The sequence below is a fragment of the Bactrocera tryoni genome, chromosome 1 (genome assembly GCF_016617805.1).
Source record: "Bactrocera tryoni isolate S06 chromosome 1, CSIRO_BtryS06_freeze2, whole genome shotgun sequence".
Lineage (NCBI taxonomy): Eukaryota > Metazoa > Arthropoda > Insecta > Diptera > Tephritidae > Bactrocera > Bactrocera tryoni.
Window position 1 is genome coordinate 51246602 of NC_052499.1, and position 23306 is coordinate 51269907.

Sequence of the window (23306 nt, forward strand, 5' to 3'; positions counted from 1 at the left end):
TTTCAGTTTTTTTCCCTTCGTCCAAGTTCGAAGTTTTAAGCGGGTTTTGACTAAAGCACCAACGAAAATTTTTTTTCGAAATGGCCGAGTTTAAAATATTTTTTCAAAAATTTCAGAATTTCTTTGTTATTAGTGTATGTGAATATGTTTGTAACAATAAAAAATTCTAATAAAATATCTCATTTTTTGTATGAAAAAAAATCTTTTTTAAATGCTTACCCGAGGAAGCCCATGTAACCCCTTATTTAACTAGAAACCAAAATATTAACTATGACCATATATTTAAGAGATTTAGTGTCGTATTAATAAAATAAAAAAGTGAATATAATATATATACACTTAGGCAATTTATTTAGTTTCATATTAATAAAATAAAAAGTGAATATATTCACTTAAGCAACCCATTTATTTCTGACCACACAATTCCTCCACAGAAAAGCAAATTTCCACCCACTCAAATTCCTTTGTCCTCCACCTCTATTTGGTTGCACTTGGAGCGCCGTTTGGGCAAATTTATTACCTCCAAATGAAGATGCCTTCGGGGCAGTTATGTCGAGCAATTTTAAGGCAATTTTTCAAAAAACTTTCGTAAGAATCCCACACAGGCTCCAGCGGCCTCCATTGCTTTGCTGAGGCGGTTTATAGTGCGGGTTACATAAATTGGCGCTTGAGTTTTTTATGAATTTGCCAACTGCAGCCAAAGAAAGGTAAGGAATGGTCTTTGGGCACATATTTGTAATCGTAATTCTTTGTTATCGCACAAAGTGAAATATGCTTCTTTGTGGCGTCCATTTAGTTAGCTATCTTCGTTAATGTGTGTGTGCCGGCTTGTTGCCGCGTTTGCTCGCCGAGTCACAGGTAATCTGGGAAAAATTATGGCGATTTTTGACGCGGTCTGCGTCATTTGGCAATTTGAATATCTTTTGTAAATTATTATTGCCAAGAAGTTCAGAACGAATGTGCGCATTTCGAAGATGAATTGGGGCAGACAGCTGCTTTTTGTGGAAGAATAATGTTGAAAGTAGTTATATCGGGCTAAACATATGTATATTACCAGAAGCTGAACGGTGATGGTAGTCAAGGTAGGCAAAGGGAGATACAATTTGCATTGCTAGGCGAGAAAACTTGCTATTGAGCGACTTAAGAATTAGGAATCTAAGGTTAAGCCTTTCTGAATTGCAAAAAAAGTGAGTTTGAATATGATTTTAAATTCTTTAATTAATATTTTACTCAAATTTATTTAGGGATTTATTAGATTTTGAAAACGAACATACTTATGTATTCTAACGGATAGATTTCTTCACTTTTACAAACCGAACAATTGCAATACATAACTCTTTTCGATTTTCCTTTCCTTATTGAAACTGGTGTGACCTTGCACTAAAATCAGTAGGAATGGAGTGACCAGAGGATGAAAAGACAGACCATGCCAATAACTTCCCTAAAACTTGAAATCCTGCATAATATGTGCCCGATTAAATCCCAGAGCTTATTTAGGCAAGCAGTTCATCGCAACCCAATCTAACCTTAGATCGGATTTAAATATTGCGCCTATTTTCACATATCTTCCCATAATCACAAACCACGACTTCACAGTCAGTTTCTAACGGCTGATCCAAGTAGAGGTACTCTTTTCAATAGCGTGAGCGACAGATCACGCACGAGCCGTGTCAAACTGTCATGCTCAGTATTGTTTAGTTCTATAAAGAATGTGTTTCGCGCGCTTCGCTCAACTTATGGCCAACATAATCGACCTACTGACCGTGCTATTCACAACAACATCACTTATCTTAAGATCCAGCATTCATTATTGGGAAATATGTGACCGAATAGACCACGTGAAGAGCAACTCGGACTGACGTATGAAACGACTTGTCGCAGCTTACGTCCAGATCTTAGATTGGAAGCATAAAAAAACAGCTTGTGCAAGAATTGGAACCACTCGAACTTCCCCAGCGACATCGCTTCACTCTATGTGCTCTTAAAAAGTTACAAGAATATCCGACGTTCTTGAGCCTAATTTTGTTCAGCTATGATGCCCATTTCTGACTCAATGGCTATGTAAACGGGTAAAATTGCCGCATTTGGCATGTAGAGCAACGTGAAGAGATTCAAGAACCGCAATTTTAACTAGAAAAAAAAGGCTTGGTGTGGTTTGTGGGATTGTGGAATTATCGGTCCATATTTCTTCAGAAATTATGCGGAGGTTTGTAACACCCAGTAGGAGACTTCGGAGATCTTATAAAGTATTTGTCTCGTACAATATACAATATATACAATATTTTCAGCGTGATGAGCTGAGTTGATTTAGCCATGTTCATCATATCTGATGGAGTGGGAGCAGGAATATATTGTTCGGAGTTGGATGACCCTTCGAAGGTTAGAAAAGCGGCTGAGCTGACTAATAACACAAAATGACGTTAATAATATCAATATATAGATCGATAGTTAAGCGGCAATATTAATGGCTGCATATACCCTGGCTTTCAGGCCACAAGTGCATTCTGGAAAACGAAATAGCTGATGAGATTGCCAAGAGTACCATACGTTTGACTGCTGAGTCAGTTCAGGAAATACGCAAGTCGTTAAATACGATACACAACGAAATTTCCGAAAGTGCTGGCATACGGATGAGGATTAGGAGGAATGCCTTAGGAGCGTGCAAGATCATATGCAAGGAAAAAGGAAGGAAATCATATAAGCTTTCTACTCACACGGTCGCAAAAAGACTGAAGGACGGTTGTTGGCCTAGTCACAGGTCTAAAAAATCGGCATTGACGGCCTGCACGTTGTAAACTCCAGCTCATATTAATAATGAACCTCCATCTGGCACTACAAAGAACCTGTATGGCGCGATAGCCAGCCTGCGTAACCCAACTTGTTGCTCAAAGCTACGTTACAATTACCGAACCAATTATTTAGATTGGACCACTATGGCATATAGCTGTCGCAAAAATTTACCAATTCGATTCATCAGATTCACTAATATATTTTAACCCCAATTGGACTTCCTCACATCAAACAACGTGACTAGAAAGAACTCTTTTTCCTTTGGATACAGTAGTGTTTGAGCTCGAACTTCTCTTATACATAAACTTAAGCCATTGATTATTTTTGTTATTCATTATTTTCTAAATAAGTATTGAAAAATATTCCACACAAAATTATAAATCAATCGTTTCTGCAAATACGAAACATTTTAAAGTCCTAATTAAAGTATTCTCAAACCTCCAGTTTTCTTGCGCATAATCCTTCTGCCGATATATATGTGTAGGTACGTCAAAAAGCCCCTTTTTCCACCAAAGCAATCGTATTTAATTCCAACTCACCTTCAGTTTTTGTTTCGCAATCAAATTGAAAAGTCAATTCCGTTTCTAATCAAGCCTTGAAATCAAGTCGACCACAAAAGGACGTTCAATCAGCACGCTCGCGGTCGCCGACGAAGCGGTCGCTTACACATTGCGATCACAGAGGAAAACAGAATCACACGGCGATTGTAGCTCATCACTATGCATGAAAATATCCTTAAGCTTTCCACACATGTACACACATAACATCACACGCACAACATGGCAGACGCATAAAGCGCACATTGTAAGAACAGAAAAGAAAGATGCCACGCACCTGCCACAGGTTTACTGGCGCAAAACAGCCACAACGAGAAATGATGAAAACTCCTAACTAACAAAGTACAAACCGCATGAAGAGCCCAAAGTTTGAAAACGAGAAAACGAGAAGGCGAGTAACGGAAAATTATGCCGAAACCGCACCTAAGGCGCTTTCCGGTCACAAGCTGGGCTTGTTGTGGTTGTCTCCCCTTTTATTTGTAAACTTTTTGGTGTGTGTTTCCATTCAATCGAACGCAGTGTTATGAACACATGCAGTGATATGTCGTGCGTGGATTGGCGATGTTAAATATTTAGGCATGCATTGAGCTTTAATCTTTTAGGATTGAAAAGGAGAAAAAGCGTTAAGCGTCGCCTGCATCAGAGCTATAATATCCTTCATAAATAAAACAGTTCAACAGTTCCATACAAGGGCGTGGTATGAGGACCCTTTGTATTGCAGCATAATCCTAAAATAGTCCAATATCGGCGATCGATATCTCAATATTTAAGGAACCAATTCGCATATATCGAGGTAAAATAATATTATTCATATTATTGCCCATCAGAAAATATAACAGTTTCCTATATTTCAGTAAATTGCTGGCTTGCATCCAATCAAGCCAATTTTTGTTACCCATTTCTGATGTAAACCGTATTCCAGTGCGAGTGTTCTATATCGACTAGAACAAATAATAATCCCCTTCTGAGTATTAAAAGTGGTGGGATATTAAAATCACTTATATTCCCCCAAAATAGAGAGACTTACCTTGGTACGATGGCTATTCTGCTTTGCCAATGTTTTGGCTAGTTAACTGGGTTTAAAGAGGTGATCCAAATAGAAGTACTTTCTGCAATAGCCTTTTTGTGACAGATCACGCCAAACTGTTATGTTTTGTTCTATTCTATTACGACAATTCAAGTTCTATCAAGAAAGAGATCTTAAATTGAAAGCGAACAAAACAGAGCTTGTACAATAATTGAAGCCGATCGACCCTCCCAAGCGACTCTGGGCTGGGCTCTTAAAAGTTCCTAGGAGAGAGCTGCAACGAATATGATAAAGTCAGGACAAACTGTCGTGCCAAAAACACAATCAAATCAATTCAGTTCACCGTAGACAGCATTGTTGATCAACTCTTGTAGCAACCAGCGTCAACTGATTGGATGCAACTTGAACAATCTGTTCTTTGGCAATCACGATCGAGTAAACGGAATGGCTGACTTTGGTTCAAATCGTATGACGTCAGTTCATAGCGTTACGGCGTTCATATCAATCATCAGCAATCTTCGTAACACTATGAACTGACATCATACGATTTGATGTATATATGTACACGGTTTGTTCGGAAAGTAATAGGACTGAGTCGGTTTAAAAAAATGTATTCAACCAATCGTTACAATTCTTTAAAAACTTTGAAAATAGGCTTCTTCCGCGTCGAAGCAGCGTTGCCAGCACGATTTCCAAGACATCACAGAAGGAATAGCCTTGAGAGCCGAACATTTCAATCATTTAAGTATGAGATTTGAAGACAAACGGTTCGATTCGTGTACATGAATCGAACTGACAGAATCAGACAGAGTAACGGATCACTACACGAATATGGACAAAAATTTATTACTCATTGCAGTTCTCTGGTTCCTAGAAGATCTGATGTTTTCGAGGAAGATTAACCTGAAGAGGTTTATGAGCTGCCATTTCATCTAGAAAAAGCAACGGTACATATTTCTTTAAAAGTGATACCGGTGAGAACAATCACAAAACGGCACCACTTCATTTTTTTTTTTTTTTGTTTCAATATCTTTTTATTTATTGAATCTGCTTTTTGTATTAAAAGCCTAACAATAAGTTATAGAATCTTAAATCTATTTAAAAACTAGACACGTTTAAGTAAGTGATTGAGCTGTTTTGGTGATACATTGCTCCTTAGTACGCGGGCATATCTCTTCTTTTAAGGCGTGTTTGATTGCAGGAATGTACCAAAGCATTAGCCAAAGGTTTTGGGTGATCACGGAGTTTAGATATACTATATATATTTAATTCTGCTGTCTTTCCTTACCATAGAAATACCATGGTCTTTATGGATATTTTCATTACCATGGCGAACACGTGATTGATCTAAGCATTTTTGATTGGAACCTTTGTATTATGTCTATATTAGTTGCACAGGTCGTACCCCACAGTTGAATGCCATACATCCAAATCGGCTTTATGACCACTTTATATAAAAGCACTTTGTTGTCTAGGCTAAGTTTGGAGTTTTTATATAACAGCCAATTTAAATTTGCAGCTCTTATCTTCATGCAAGTTATTTTACTAGATATATGTTTTCTCCACGTAAGTCTTCTATCTAAGTGAATACCAAGTTACTTCATTCGCTTGGGGTACTAAAATATTATTAATTTTTACTGCCGGACACATTTTTAGTCTAAGCGAAAATGTAACATGCTTACACTTTTGTTCATTCACATTTATACGCCAGTTGGCTAGCCATTCTTCGACAAACCTTAAGTGCTCGGCTAATATTCTTGATGCTATTATGTGGCATTTGTTACGGCTCACTAAAGCTGTGTCATCCGCAAAAGTTGAGGTCAATATATTACTAGCTGTTGGAAGATCTGCTGTATATATGATGTATAGTGTAGGGCCTAAAACACTGCCCTGGGGTACACCAGCCCTTATCTGTCTTTCATCAGATATGAAATCTCCCACTTTTACCATAAATTTTCTATTTTTTAAATAAGACTCCAATGTTTTATACAATTCTAAAGGTAGAATGTTTTTAATCTTATACAAAAGGCCTTCATGCCACACCTTATCAAACGCCTGAGCCACGTCTAGAAATAAAGCTGAACAGTACTCTCTGTGCTCAAATGCTTTTCTTATTTCGTTAGTAATTCTATTTACTTGCTCTATCGTGCTATGTTTTTCGCGAAACCCAAATTGGTGCGTTGGTATTATATTATTTTCGTGAAGGAAAGGAGACATCTTTGATATCAACACTTTCTCAAATATTTTAGAAAGACGGGGTAGAAGACTGATTGGTCTGTATGAAGACGGCTGTGTTAAGTCTTTCCCAGGTTTGTCTATCAAGATAATCTGCGACTTTTTCCATGAATTAGGATAGTATCCGAGATTAAGAATTGCATTGAAGAGCAAAGAGAGCACTTCTACGGCAATATTTGGTAACTCTTTTTGGGGTAATATTATCATATCCTAGTGACTTTTTAGGTTAAGTTCTTTTATTATTCTAGTAACTTCAGAAGTAGAAGTCCTAGTAGACACATTGCACTCGTTTGCGTTTGCTGCGCCACATCATGTATTTTTTTTATAAATGCCAAACTTCACTTCAACCTCATTAAATTCGTTTAAGAACCCTTTTGCATTAAAGCCATTAAAATAGCTTTGACTCACCTTTTAAGCACACACACAAATATACACAAATCCCTGATTGAAAGGTTTCCTATTTGTAGCCCAAGGGTTACATACCGTTAGATCGCTTCTTACGTAGCACTTCCTGGCATCTCCTTCTGATATGTTATTGTTGTAAGTCGGGCGCAAAGTGTCTATTTTGCATATGTAAAGGGACTGACTAGTCATCATTAGGGTGACTTTCGTGTCACATTTGATATATGATTTTTTCTTTGCTTATATTTATTTTTCTTTTCAACGATTTTTTTTTTAATTCAGAGGCTGTTGTGCCGTTATGACTTGCTTATTATATGCCGGGGTACATTGCATGTTGTTGTGTTGAGTTTTTGCTCGTTGCCTATTATGACTCGGCTTGTTGCGATCCATTACCATTACATTCATGCATTCAGCTCATTGTGTCGTTCTTATGGTAATTCATCAAAGGCGTTTTGAATGCTGATTTTACCCTGAGCTCTCCCTAAAAAGTATGATTTCAACTTCCCTTATTATCCCTTTCTTTCGGCTCATTTGTAACGAGTTGTATGCAGCAGTTCAATATATCATTATTTTGAGTTTTCTTTCAATGCTCGGAGTTGTTGTATATTTTGCTTCGTTATTGTCAACCATACGTATGAGTAATTTTGAAGTTTTGACAAATGTGACAAGTAACGGGTATTGATTGAAGGGTGCGCTGTTTTTCCGCTGGTAACTTGTAGCATAAGGGTATTTGGTAACACTTTAAAATAATTGAGAGATTATCTCTTGTCAAGAAACAAGTACTCGGCAGCATTCTAGAAAAATGTTTGGGAAATATTTCATATATTTAGTAGTCGAAAAAGTCTTTTCGAGTTTCTAATCAAAATTTAATTTATTTTTTTTATATTTATAATAATAAATAAATAAACAAATATGTACCACTTAGGTCGAACACTTTTTGCCAATTTCCGCTAGAGACGTTATTCCATCAGTGCGAAATTTTCATCAGTGTAAGTCGAAATTTCCAGAACGGAAGCGAGCGAACCATTGTTGTGCTACACGAACTGATATAGCATCATCTACGTAAACTTCACTAACTTCATTGGTGGCTAGCATGGCATTCTTCCCTTTTTTATACAAAAATTTCAAAATATACCGAATTTCTTTATTATTTTCACTCATTTTTAAATAGCTGTAACTTTTTTTGACTTCCTCGAATTCAATTTTTTTTTGGTTAAATGAAGCTTAAAATCTCACCTTTCCAACATTATACGGTTTGACATATTGTGATTGGTAGCACTGGAGATATACGACTGCATCGACATCTATGTATTGACAAAATACGAAAAGACTTTTTCGACTACCCTATCAATAATTCAGTTAATAATTAATAAACCCCACTATATTTGTATAGCAAGTTTGTGAAAATAAAATTTTAGCATTATTAGACTGTTGTTCAAAAATAATTGTTTGCTAATTGTTTATCTTTTCCCAATTGATGGTGATGGATTAGATGTTCCAATGCTCGACTTTAAAATGTTCGAATACCAATTACTCGTTTGAAGAACAGAAGCTTCTTTTCCAGATATGGTAGGGTATTCACAAAATAGGGACCCCACAATCTGCGCCAACACCTTGGTAATAAGCCTCCTTAATATGGCATATATGGTCTTATCGAGCGTAGTGTGTAAAAGACTGATACCGACCGTCAACAAATTGATTTGACCCAATCAGTGTGGCTTTAGACTTGCAAAATCTGCTATCAATCAGACTTTCACCATGCGCCAGACTTGGGTAAAGACTCGTGAAAGGAAGATCAACACACACCAACTTTTCGTCCATTTTCCGCGAGCCGCGTTCACCAAAAGGAACTGCGTCTATGTCGCTATGTTTGAACCCTGTAACCCTGCAAAACTAATACGGCTAGGTAAGCTGACTTTGAGCAACACCTAAAGCTCCGTCAGGAAGGGAAGGATCTCTTCTAGCAGTTTGATTGCTTGAGAATAATACGAACTGCAGAGCTATATGGAGAAGTACTATCTTCTATAAGAGCATACGCCGATGATATTGATATCATTGGTCTCGACAAGGCCGCAGTTAGTTCTGGTTTCTCCTCACTGAATAAGGAAGTGAAGCATAAAGAACTGGTTGTGGAGGAAGCAAGACGAAATATCTCCTGTCATCAAACAAACAGTCGTCGCAATCGCGACTTGGCTCTCACGTCACTGTTGACAGTCATAACTACGAAGTCATAGTTAATTCCATCTGTCTTGGAACCAGTATTAACACCAACAAATGCTACTTTGACTGAAAATTAAAGTCCTTTCCCGACGAACAAAGACCAAACTCTGCAAGTCCTGCTATATGGTGCGAAGGCATGGACAATGATATCATGATGAGTCGACGTTACGAGTTTTCGAGAGAAGGATTCTGCGGAAAATTTACGGTCATTTGCGCATTGGCAACAGCGAATACCGCAGTCGATGAAACCATGAGCTGTACGAGATATACGACGTTCAACGAATCAAGAGACAGTGACAGCGCTGGCTAAGTCAGGTTGTCCGGTTGGAGGAGAACACTCTAGTTCTGAGAATAATTGAAGCAGTACCCGCCGGTCGAAGCAGAGGAAAAGAGAAGACCTCAACTCCGTTGCGGAGATCAGGTGAAAAAGGATCTGGCTGCACTTGGTATCTAAAATTGACGCTAAATAGCAAAAAGAAGAAACGACTTATGCGCTGTTGTTAACTCGGTTATAACCGCTTAAGCGGAGTCTACGACAATACAGAAGAAGAAAAAGAGTTGTTAATCTTAAATAGCCTTTGTATGAACGTCAAAAAACGATGAACCAAAAATGAACGTGCTAATTGCCTCGACTAATTCACCAATCTGAATATTGTATATGAATTTTGGAAGAACGAGTAATCCGCAGTTCCATTCGAACTTAGCGCTTCCTTACTTGCTTGTCCTAAATATTTGCAGAAATTTCAATATTCTTCACATTCTTTGCTTACAAAATGCGTGATTAGCTTTCCTTCGATGAATGTGACCTGAGCCATTCTACCGCGTTATTCTTTACTTCTGCGAAGAGAATTTTCTGATTTCAAACTCAGTCTTATTGATAATTAGAGCCAGTGCGGGAAAAAGTTGCCAGCAAACAACTGGTGTACCAGTGCAATGCCAGAATCTCAAGCAGAAAACAAATAATACGCATTTCTTTCACTTCCTTTGCTTTCAGCGTTCATCTTCAGTAATTTTGTGACACCGAGCAATATGAGAAATCGAAAAGTAAATCAGGAATGCAACTGCCGAGCAAATAACTTGTGGTGCCCAGCAATGTGGGGAGAATAGTTCGAGCAGAAATGCAAGTAAAACGCAAACTGTCTGAACAAATGCAAGCGGAAGCGCAGAGGAGCGTAAGTGCAGAGGATCGGCGGAGCAGAGCGGAGGAGCGTCTACAAATAGATGAGCGCACGAAGGCAAACAAAAACAAACTATTCAATTTGACAGTTGCAAGAATTCAATTTCTTCGCATTCAAACAACAACAACAACTACACACACTTGGCTAGGCATGTGGCGAGCGCACTGCGCCTGTCGAAGGTCTAACAAACTAACGGTGAATAGAAAAAATAAGCGCCAACGCAAACAGGTATGGAAGCCTTACGTATTTAGTTGGATGTGCCGAGCGCGCAAATGGCAAAGTTGGACATCGGTGCGTAATGAAAAAAGTTGCTTCACTTTGAATAGAAAAACAACAAAAATAAAACAGAATGAAAAACCTGCCACAAATAAGCGCAAATGAAGAGCGAGCCAAGCAAATCAGCAAGTTTGAATGAGAAAGGCGAACTGGTCGCTGCAAAAGTGCACACAACTATTTGTTTCAGTGCCTCGATGTATGTGTGTTTGTGTGTGTGTGTGTGTGAGGACGTGTAACGAGCCAGGATAATGACTTGCGCAATTCTCTTAGAAGACTAAGCCAGCTGACAGTTGCAAAGAATCAGAGCAAATATATATGTATGTACATATGTCAGTGTGACAAGCATAATTCCGCATGTAAATGAGCAGCGGCAGGCACGTACATATGTAAGAATGAAAGCTTTCATTTCTTTCGAGCATTTCGAAAATTCAAGTGGAAATAAAGTTTGTGAAAGTATTTAAAATATTTCACGCCAAACGCAATCAATTTGCTCTCAGTTAGATATGAATGCCGTGGGCGCAATATGCAATGAACAGTTTTTGATTGAAAAGTTTTTTTCGCTCAAATACAGAAAAAACAATTAAAAGTTTTTATATAACACTTAAAAGCTTGCAAGACAATTGCGTGATAGTTTGAAGACTACAAAGGTAGCCTACAATTTTGCGAGTATGTTCTTCTGCTGCTCAAGGAAACGTTCAACAGCCAAAAAACTTTGAAAAAAAGGAAAATATAAAATCTAACCTCAAAATTTTGTTAACAATATGATCTCTCATGATATTAAATATGCGAAACTTAATAATGTTCAAAACCGACGCCAAGTTCGCTATCTGTGGCATTTTCTTTCGAAAAGAGACAGAAAGTGCGCGTTATAGTATGATGTTGACCGACTTCTTTCTCCGGAATTAGCTGAAATCGACGGGGACAATCTCTATTTCTAGCAAAACGGTGCACAGCCTCATGCCTAACGTCTAAATATCGACACATTGCGAGTAAAGTGTGGCCGCTCGATAATTTAGAGAAATGGCCGCCAAGATTTAACCCTCTCGATTATTTTCTCTGCGGGTATGTTAAATCAAAAGGTTAAGCCAATCAACCAACAACCCTCGAGGAACTCGAAGACAATATGTAGTGCACTACAGCCGAAATCCCAGCCGCAATGATGCAGCGGGTCATCGAAAATTGGCGCAAACCGGTGGAGATGTGAAAACGGAGCCGTAGTGACCATTTGAAATAAAACCATCTGCATAACAAAGAAAGAACAGAACCCATTTTGAATAATTATACTCTCGCAACGAAGTTGCTAAGGAGAGTATTATAGTTTTGTTCACATAACGGTTGTTTGTAAGTCCTAAAACTAAAAGAGCCAGATATAGGGTTATATATACCAAAGTGATCAGGGTGACGAGTAGAGTTGAAATCCGGATGTCTGTCTGTCCGTCTGTCCTTGCAAGCTGTAACTTGAGTAAAAATTGAAAATGAAACTTGGTACACGTATTTCTTGGCTCCATAAGAAGGTTAAGTTCGAAGATGGGCAAAATCGGCCTACTGCCACGCCCACAAAATTGCGGAAACCGAAAACCTATAAAGTGTCATAACTAAGCCATAAATAATGATATTAAAGTGAAATTTGGCACAAAGGATCGCAGTGGGCGTGGCCCCGCCCCCTACTAAGTTTTTTGTACATATCTCGGAAACTACTATAGCTATGTCAACCAAACTCTACAGAGTCGTTTGCTTTAGGCATTTCCATATACAGTTCAAAAACTCGGATAATAACCACGCCCACCTCCCATACAAAGGTTATGTTGAAAATCACTAAAAGTACGTTAACCGACTAACAAAAAACGTCAGAAACACTAAATTTTACGGAAGAAATGGCAGAAGGAAGCTGCACCCAGGCTTTTTTTAAAAATTGAAAATGGGCATGGCGTCGCCCACTTATGGACCAAAAACCGTATCTCAGTAACTACTAATCTAATTCATTTTACAGCAAAATAAAATAAAATGTAAATGACGGATAATGAAATCTCGATTATCACTTTATTATGCGAGAGTATAAAATGTTCGGTGACACCCGAACTTGGCCCTTCCTTACTTTGGTTTTTTTTTTGCATTTTACCATAACATCTTTCGTAAGAAGTAGCAGCTGTTTGCAATAATAATTCTGCGTTGGATTTCGAGTCTGACATTGTTGTTGGAGTCGATGGGCCCGGAGAAGTCCTTTCCGATCCTGACGGAGCTTTTGATATTGTTCAACTTCAGTTTACACAGCCATATTACCTTTGCGGGGATACCAGATTCAGACATGGCGTCGTAGAGTGTATATCTTTGAAGTAAAAATGTGTCACTGACACACATATGAAGGATCACAATGTTTGACACGATGTAAAGCTTTAAATCACCAAACAGAGAACCAGTATCAAGTCATGAAAAGACATACTGCAAGTTAAAACTACTAGAAGAGTAAGTGAAGTATCTTTCTAAGGTATCGACTGCCTTTTCTCATATATGTAGATACGTAATATTCTATTCTGAAGTGAAGCTCTTAGTTCTTATAAGAAATAGAATGCTAACATGTCGAAGAACCGTTTTAGTCAAAAAACCATAACTATATGTGAGGTAAATATAAACGTTTTCTAAATACTGAAAGGCTTAACGACAATTTTACGTATTTAGTACATATGTAGATTAGAAACCCTTCAGCACCTAAATCCTTTTTATACCAATTATTTATATTTCATCAGAACTGACTAACAAAATAACTGAATTTTCACATATTTTAATAGCAATTTTTATAATCGCCTTCACAAGAGGCAACTGAGTCTATTAAAATATGTCAACATTCGTCCCAATGTTCCATACACTTATAACCCTCGACTAGGGTAGCCTTCAAGGAACTTCTTCTTTTACGGCTCATTGTGGGAGCGTCATTTGCTTAGTTGTTGGCTTTTTTCAATGCTAAAGTTATTCATAAACCCAAGTCTCGTTAGAAGTAAGAAAGCGTTAATTCATAAAAGGCCTCAGAGAGATCGGTTTTGCAAAATTTTCAGGTTTTTCTGGGCGACACTGAAAGTGACACCCTTCATACCCAAAAAATTAACCCAAATGTCAATAAAAGATGTTAAGAACCTCTCCTATCTATCTATTTCATGGGAATATAAGCCTTTTAAGCACAGTTTCTTTAACATTTTATACTCTTGCAAAGAGTACATATAATAGGGGTTATATATACATATATGATCAGAATGATGAGACGATTAGAACTGCGAGTGACTGTCTGTCTGTTCGTCCGTAAAATTCGTTTAAGATAAATCATATATCCCCTTCCGGAAGTGCAAAAATTATTGAAATCGGATCATAACACCGCTCGCTCCACATATGCCGGTACTGATAAAAACTACTAGAAGGATGATATATTATATCAATAATCAAAAACTACACATCCAATAAATTTCACTACCGAAATGGGTTTAGACAGATTTATAAGAGCCAGAGTGGCACGGCCCTCTTTCAGATTAAATCACATATCGGGGCATATCCTTGACCGATTTCAATCAAATTTGGTCTCCAATTGACGCCACATTGCGAAAAGAAGAAACAACTGGCGCTCGGTGTATACGCCAGTAAAGAAGAAGAAGAATATACAAATCAAGAAGTAATTAATATAACGATATGAAACTTCACACGTATAGTGCTTTTGAAGTACGCCACCTTATCATAAAAAAATCGTCCAAGTCGAACGGAAACTGTTCAAGACCCACGGTACCGAACCGACCCTAGTATCTGTAATTGACTTTTGACTAAAAATATCGGTCAATATGTGAGTGAAATCTTTCCTGCCAATAACATTTTTATACTTTAGCAACAAAGTTGCTAAGGAGAGTATTATAGTTTTGTTCACATAACGGTTGTTTGTAAGTCCTAAAACTAAAAGAGTCAGATATAGGGTTATATATACTAAAGTGATCAGGGTGACGAGTAGAGTTGAAATCCGGATGTCTGTCTGCCGTCTGTCTGTCCGTCCGTCTGTCAGTCCGACCGTGCAAGCTGTAACTTGAGTAAAAATTGAGATATCATGATGAAACTTGGTACCATATTTCTTGGCTCAATAAGAAGGTTAAGTTCGAAGATGGGCAAAATCGGCCCACTGCCACGCTTACAAAATTGCGAAAACCGAAAACCTATAAAGTGGAGGGGCATATTTGGACGTAAGTTTTTTAGAAAAGTGGGCGTGGCCCCGCCCCCTACTAAGTTTTTTGTACATATCTCGGGAACTACTATAGCTAACCAAACTCTATAGAGTCGTTTCCTTCAGACATTTCCATATACAGTTCAAAAATGGAAGAAATCGGATAATAACAACGCTCACCTCCCATACAAAGGTTATGTTGAAAATCACTAAAAGTGCTTTAACCGACTAACAAAAAACGTCAGAAACACTAAATTATACGGAAGAAATGGCAGAAGGAAGCTGCACCCAGGCTTTTTTTAAAAATTGAAAATGGGCGTGGCGTCACCCACTTATGGACCAAAAACCATATCTCAGGAACTACTCAATGAATTTCGGTACGTAATATTTTCTTAACACCCTGATGACATGTACGATATGGGTGAAATCGGTTCACAACCCCGCCTTCTTCCAATATAACGCTATTTTGAATTCCATCTGATGCCTTCTCTGTATAATACGAGTATATACATTAGGAACGAATGATGACAACGGAATAAAACTTTACACAAATACGGTATTTGAAAAATATGTAAATGACGGATAATGAAATCTCGATTATCACTTTATCATGCGAGAGTATAAAATGTTCGGTGACACCCGAACTTAGCCCTTCCTTACTTGTTGTGTATTAAAATGTCTTCCCATCTACTTAGTATAAAGATTTTCAAACTTCCAGGTGACTTTATTATACCCAGCATAAAGCCAATATGTGAGTTATTTTAACAAAATTAAGATAGCGCGTTTTACTCCTTAAGGTTTTTCCCTGGCTTTGGTCCTGGCAAGTTGAAAGAGTACAGCGAGTAAATATTCTGTTATACTCTAACATAGCCCTCCCTGTTCGAAGTTATCTTCATTGGCGGAACAACAAGAAGCTTCGGACATAGATGGACAGGCAGGGGGTCGGTGGATAAAATAGACTATATACCCTCATGCTCTATCTGAGAGAGAAGGTTTCAAGTTACGCTAAAAGAGGGTGGATGGTGCACGGACACGAGACCAACAGAAGTTTTAACATCTATATCACGGACCTGGATCTCAGACGGCCCTTCAAGCTGCCAGAATACTGCAGCCTTGTTCAGAAAAATAGTAGACGATGGAATGCCTCCTCTCCATTTTTATCTAGAACTCGAATAAGGTATATGGGAGCTTCGCAGTTCAGGTCACTGAAAGAATTATCAAAATTAGATATCAAGTCTCCGTTAAACTTTGCAAAAAGCGTTGACGTCCTGCACGACGTAAATTTCCGGACGTATTAATAATGAACCTCCACCTGACACTGCAAAGGACTTGTAGGTCTATGTATGGCGTGATAGCTAGCCTGTGTAACTTAACCAATTAGCAAACAAAGCGCAAGACGCAAGTTTTCGATGAATTCACGACCTTACTGAAGGCTTTGTGTCCTCATATACTTGCATTCGTGGTAACCAAGGGAGTCTTACCCGCTTATTGACATAATGTATGAAGGTCAAAGTTCACACGACTGTAAAAAAAGGTGTACTAAACAAAACATTTATCAATTCGGTTTGCGCGGGCCGGTCTAATGTACCAGTCTGGGTCAGTTTTGATCAAATGATTGTTTAACTAATGACTAGTTTTTATTCAAATTATCGGTTTACTTACTTTTAAAGTTGACAAAGACATGGATCCATTTATTATTGAAGTTTAAAGTTATGAATTTAGTTAAATCTGAAAAGAGAAAAAAAGAAACAAATACAGTGTTTTTTAGAAAATATTGGCTCCAAAACAGTTATAAAGCTGTTTAAAACTTAATTAATGGTATAAAGAAGAACAAGAGCAACAGTACATATCATAAGCATAGCTACATAGCTAGAGCTACAAACGCTTTTCGATTCAAGCTGCGCCTGCTGATGCTCTCCACCAAATGCATTCACTTCCCGTGCGACGCGGATTTGCTGCCACAAGGCAACGAAAGGTGCAAAGCGAGTAACATTTGCTAACGGCAAAATTTTAGAAACGCAACAAACATGGCAAAAATAGTTTCACACAGTTGACAATGTAGACGCCGGCGGCTGCCGCGCCAGCAACAAAATTGGTGGCAACAACAGTGAATGACTTATGGTCACAGCATAATATTCGTGCTACATTGTGAAACAACAAAATTCGTGCGGCAGATGCACCAAAGACCAACAGAGCAAAGTAACACAAAATAAAACAACAACAACAATAGCAGAATATGCCAACATTTGTAATGCCGGTGGCAAAGGTGCGAAATGTTGTTGATTTGTTGCACATGCCAACGCGCACACGGCACGGCGCGCACCTTGCTCGGCCGGGCAACAGCTGAAATATGGAGAGAGCAATGTAAGTTGCATTAAGCAACAAAACAGCAACACAACAACGACAAATGCTGACAAAAGTCAACAGGCAATTCCGCTGCTCAGCGCGCGGCTGCACATTGTTGCTGTTGTTGTTGTTTTTGCTGTTGCTGTGCCACCAAATATGTTTGCCTTTGCAGATTTTTATTTCGTTTTTGTGTGTTTGTTGTTGTTCTATGTTGTAATTCTTAAATAATGCCCATGGTGCATGGCATGTGGCAGCTGTGTGCGCTTGAGTGCAAACGCACACACACTCGCACAAGCGCATCCACCTGCCGACGCACACACACACACACATACATGTGCTTACTTTTGCTCCTAAAAGCTTGCAAGCTTCGTTGGCAATTTATTTATTTATGTTCGCCTGCTTCGCTGTTGTTTTTTGTGTCGCTGCATTTGGTTGCTCATACGCCGTGTTGCACTTTTCTCTGCACTTTCAAGTCAACCGACAAGCTGACAAATGTGCAAATGCAAGTCCGTGCATTTCTCTACATAACTGTACTTATGTGCTGCCACACATATATTGTACTCTGCCTTCGCCTGCTGCCTGTGGAAATCGTTTTATTGCTGCTGTCACGTGCTCAAATTGAAATCAAACAATTTATATAATTTCTTTTCGCACACAATCAACGAAATAACAGTAGAAATACATTTGCTTCTAATAAAAAATCGTAAATTTTCAGTGTTTGAGCTGCAAGCGAATATATATTGAACACTGTTGACAGTTCGTAAATTGCACAATTTAAAGATGACATGCTCTCTTGCAGAGACAAATGCCTGGAGAGCAGAAAAAAAGCAATAAAACAACAAAAAACAAATAAAATTCGTGTAGAGATACAACAGCAGATAAGTGCCGGGCTTGTAACGAATTATTGAAGAGTTGAGTGAAAATTGTTCACAGCAGACATTACTTAAATGCTGTTGTCTTCCATTTTATTGATTTTAAATGGAAAGTAATTGAATTGCTCTGCTCGAAGTGAGTATTTACAGTGAAGTATTACGAAGTGTATTGAAACCACACATACTGAAAAGATATTGCAAAGGTAAATATTTTAATTTTCTTTTTTTTCCCCCTTTTTTGGAAATGTCAAAATATTGGGTAGTCAAAAAGGTATTTTCGTATTTTGTTAATAGGTGTCGTTGCAGTCGTAAAACTCCAGTGCTACCAGTCACATTGTGTCATACCATATAGTCTTGGAAAAGTGAGATTTTAAGCTTCATTCAACCAACAAAACAAATAATTTCGGGGGATTGAACAAAAGTTACAGCTGTTTAAAAATGGATGAAAATAATGGAGAAATTCGCTATATTTTGAAATTTTTGTATAAAAAAGGGAAGAATGACACACAAGCCACCAATGAAATTTGTGAAGTTTACAGAGACGATGCTATATCAGTTCGTGTAGCACAACAATGGTTCGCTCGCTTCCGTTCTGGAAATTTCGAAATTTCGATTTACACTTTTTAAAGTTTTACACTGATGACAAAATGTCTCTAGCGGAAAATGGCGAAAAGGGTTCGACCAAAATGGAACATATTTGTTTATTTTTTTATTAGTATAAATATAAAATAAATTAGTTGAAGTGTGATTAGAAATACGAAAAGACTTTTTCGACTGCCATATTTAGGATCTATTTAATTTTAAATGCCAATAACTTAATTTCATGAAAACACAATGAGGATGAATTGTGGTAGAAAGGCATTGAATAAATAAATATAAAAAAACAAATAAAATTAAATCAAATAAAATTAATTTAGAAAAAAATTATACATCACTTGAATTGAAAGGGGAGGTCTAGTGTGTGGTATCTTTTCAATCTTCTACGTTGTGAACTATTATCGCAAATATATTTTCATTATGCTCCAAAGGGAAGAATTAAAGTCTGACAATTCTTCGATTCTTTTCTTTACAGTGAGTGCTTTAGAGAAATGGCGATGTTGGGGTCCCAATAGTCTTCTAACCATTTGCTATAATTTACATTGTTTGCCATTTTGAAAAAGTACTCTGTTGGATGTATTCATTGCGAGCAGCGACGTATTTACTTGGAGCAGAACCACGCTGTGATCAGGTAGGAAAGCCAAACAGATGGTAGAGCCTGTGTACATTGAATAAAAACCTTTTGAAATAGCAAAATTAAGAACGTGTGGAATTTGCGTTAGGTCGGATGGCTAGTAATATGATTCACCAGCTGAATGACGCACAAACCTTTGTTCCAAATACAATTCAAATTTTGACATTATAGTCACCACCAACAATGAACAATGAACTTATTACCAAATTGGTTCATAAATGACTCAGACATGTCCTGCGATGGACTGTGTCGTCGAGGAAAGTATAAGGCAACTGTCGTTATATTTCCAAAAGGGTTGGGCAACATGATCATTGCTATCTGAAATCAAGGATATTGCAAGGGTTCAAGTTCCGTGTAAGCGCAGGGAGCTTTTTTTTTTGAACTAATAATTTTTTTCAATCCCGTCACGAAATTTCCTTGGAAATACCCTATAAAAAAATTCCCTGAAAATTTTAGCCCTTAATGTTAACATTAAAAACTATACCAAGACATGTAAAAATTTTCCATTGAAAATACACTACAATCGTTATTTTTTATCTTTAATTTCCTACATATCATAGGTATTTTATGGCATCGCTTTGACTTTTGACGCATATTTCTCAGAATTGTTCACTCTACAAAAGTGTCCAGTATAACAAAGTCGTAACTCACACCCGCGAGATAGTACGGGGCTCTAAACCTGATTTTTCCACGAAATTCGCATTTTTTTGTATATATCTCATAAATGACAAGAGCTATAGAAAAAATGTTCATGACAAACTTGTAGAAAATTTTATTTGCTACAAAAAAGTGCGGAGGTCAAAATCGCTATCATTAATACTTCTCAAGATATTTGGCTTATTATGTAAGGCTTTATAGAATTTTCATAGATGGTATGCAATAAAAAATCTATGAAAATTCCTCATTAATGATTGACAAGAACTTGGATTAAGAAGAGTTAGATGACGGGACCTGAGGGCCGTTACGCAACAACCTGGCGAAGGTAGAGCCAGGAATAATTTGCCTGGATGGAGTAGACCGAGTTTCGTATTCATTACTGGACTCTTGAAGAGAGAAAGGGTAGGAGGTAGAGCTCTCCATTAACTACCAAAGTACTGTAGCGGAGGTGGCTGCCGTCAAGGTACCAGTGGATATATTGCTCTGAAGTGCAAGCTTCTTCAGAAAAGTTTGCATTCACTCTGACAGCCAGCGAATATACTAGCTTTGAGCTCGGTAGGAAAAACATCCTTACTCCAATTTCATCCAAGTGGAAGCGAGTTCGTTTTTCACTGTTCTCTTGCGTTTTCGCACTGTCCTTCGTTGATGTATGATGAACTGCATTACCTTAGGAGTTTTTAGACATCAAAATGAGCAAATATCTGCTCAATTGAAACCCATTCTAAGCAAGAGTATTCAACTTTTTCGTAACAAACTTAATACAAGTATCCTCTCCAAGGTATAATAAAAGATATAATTTTATCGGTCACAGTATTCGCTACTTTTACCATTCGTATAGAATCCTTGTCCTAACTAAGCTATAAAAGTTAAAAGGAATAGCTGAACCGGAAGCCGTATGTTAGTGGCAGTGTATCTCGATAATACGCTGAGCATTTTAACTCTGCAATACCAAATTAAACAACTTAAGAGTATTTCATTGAAATAAAGTACACACAATAATATTAATTTGTTGTGAAAAAAATGTTATCGATTATTATCGATAAATTTATCGACGATGTATCGATTTTTCATTATAATTTATCGATATTCGAATTAGCTTCTTGCCTCTTTAATTTCCAATGAAAAAATACTTACGCAAAATGTTCGATTAAACTTATCGATAACTCAAAATGTGAAAAATATCAATATTTTAGGACATTAAATATCGTTTAGTTATATAACATTTTTACCCCGAACAAAGGAGTTTTTACTCAGAGCTCTGACTGAGTAACTCTTACACTTGAAGTGTAACCTATTAAAAAAGCCATAAATTCGGTTTGGAAAATTATTTTTATTTATTTTAAAGTACAAAATGTGTAAAAATAATCATAAACTTAGGACCAATTCACTTTTGCTCGATATGACCACCTTTTGCCTTAACTATGGCCTTGAGACGGTCAAAAAACAAATCGCAAGCTGCCCGAATGTGACTTGCCAGTATTTTGGCCCACTCACGGACAATGACTTTCTTCAGCATCTCGAGACTGGTGTATTTTTTACTTCGGACATTGCTATCCAAAATGGCTCAGAGAGAATAATTCATTGTATTCGCAACTGGTGAATTCGAGAGCCATTGTGTGGTCGTAATGAAGTTCGGATCGTTGTTTTTCAGCCATTCTTGGTTCACTCGCGCTTTGTGAGACGGTGCTGAGTCTTGTTGAAACGTCCATGACTTGCGACCGAAATGTTTGTTTGCCCACGGCAGCAGCCTCCAAAACACTTTCTCGATAATATGTGGCATTTACTTTGACGCCAGGCTCGATGAAAACAATTGGAGAGCGCCCATCTGCGGTGACAGCGGCCCAAACCATTATTTGTGGCGGATGCTGCCTCCTGGTGACCCACCGATGACTTAGATTGTCGTATGAACGGTCGGTCATGTAAACCCAATCGTTTTGAGAGTTTACGAATTGCTCAGTTGGAAAATTTTTTTTGTCAGAAAACACAATGTTCGGAATTTTCTCGCTTTCGGCCAAGCGAAGCAACTGCTTCGCTCTCTCAAGTCTTACTTGTTGCTGCTTCGGTGTGAGATCGTGGGCCTTTTGAAACTTATAAGGCTTGAACTTCAGCTCATTTTTCAATATGCACCTGATACTGTGGTCGGATATTTTCAGTTCTTTAGCCACTTGATTGGCACTTCGTTGTGGATTTCGCTCAAGTCAGCTCTTCACTTTCCGAACCATCTTACGTGACGTTGCAGTCTTTTGATGACCACCTCCATGGCGTTTTGCGATGCTACCAGTATCATTGTAACGAGTGTTGGTGCGATAAACAAAAACTTTATTCACATTAAGGTGTTTAAGGTTACGAACAATTGCTGGCTGTGACTTTCCAGCTAAATATAAAACAATCGCACTATTACGTTTGAATTCCATAGCTGATCACTTTTTTTGTGTTCACTTTTGGCAAAACGCTTCGTGCACTTGTGAACAATACTCCAAACTGTCATTCAGCAAATTTATAAACAGCTGATTCCAGTGCGACAGCTGCGCGAACGGTCTGAAGTTGGTTACACTTCGAGTGCCGGACATATTTACTTCATTTTCTCTAACTCCAGTTGGACCGTAGAGCCAAAAAGTGCCGCTCGCAGTTAAAAGAGGTGTCTCCACCTGAGAACAATTTTCCTCATACAAAGCCATTGCCATTTCTTCTAGCATGAAATTATAAATTCTTCAGCTTTGAATTACGGAAGAAAAACCAAAAATATTTATATTTCCGCATCTGCCACGTCACTGCCGCTGCCACCAACTTTTGGAAATAGCTTTGACAGAAACAGCGCAGCTTAAAAGCTTTCTTCAAAATTACACACTCCAACTTAATGTCTTACAACAAAATGCCATTTGACTTTCACATTACATTTGCCAAGGAAATTTTTCTTTTTGGCACATTTCGCTGCAGCGGAAATTCCTCATTTATTTGGTTTCACTTGATTGCATCTGCCGCACGATGCAGAAGCTAACGTACACACGACACACAAGTATCACCTTGTGGCAGCGAAAATGGCAACCATACAATATTACAACAAATATATTATGTATGTATATTTGTATTTGTGTATGTATGTATGTCATTTCACATGCTCTTGCCCTCATTCCAATGAATGCAACACAACCCAGCAACGTGCAACGTGCAGCGTGCTACGCAAATGCTAAGCAAATTCGGTGCATCATTTCTTTCACGCCAACGCTGTTGCATAGACAGCACATGCCAGCGTCATGGCGGCAAATGCAATTTATTCCAACGAGTGCAGTGCACAATCAGCTGACAAGCGCTAACCCCTGCCAAGC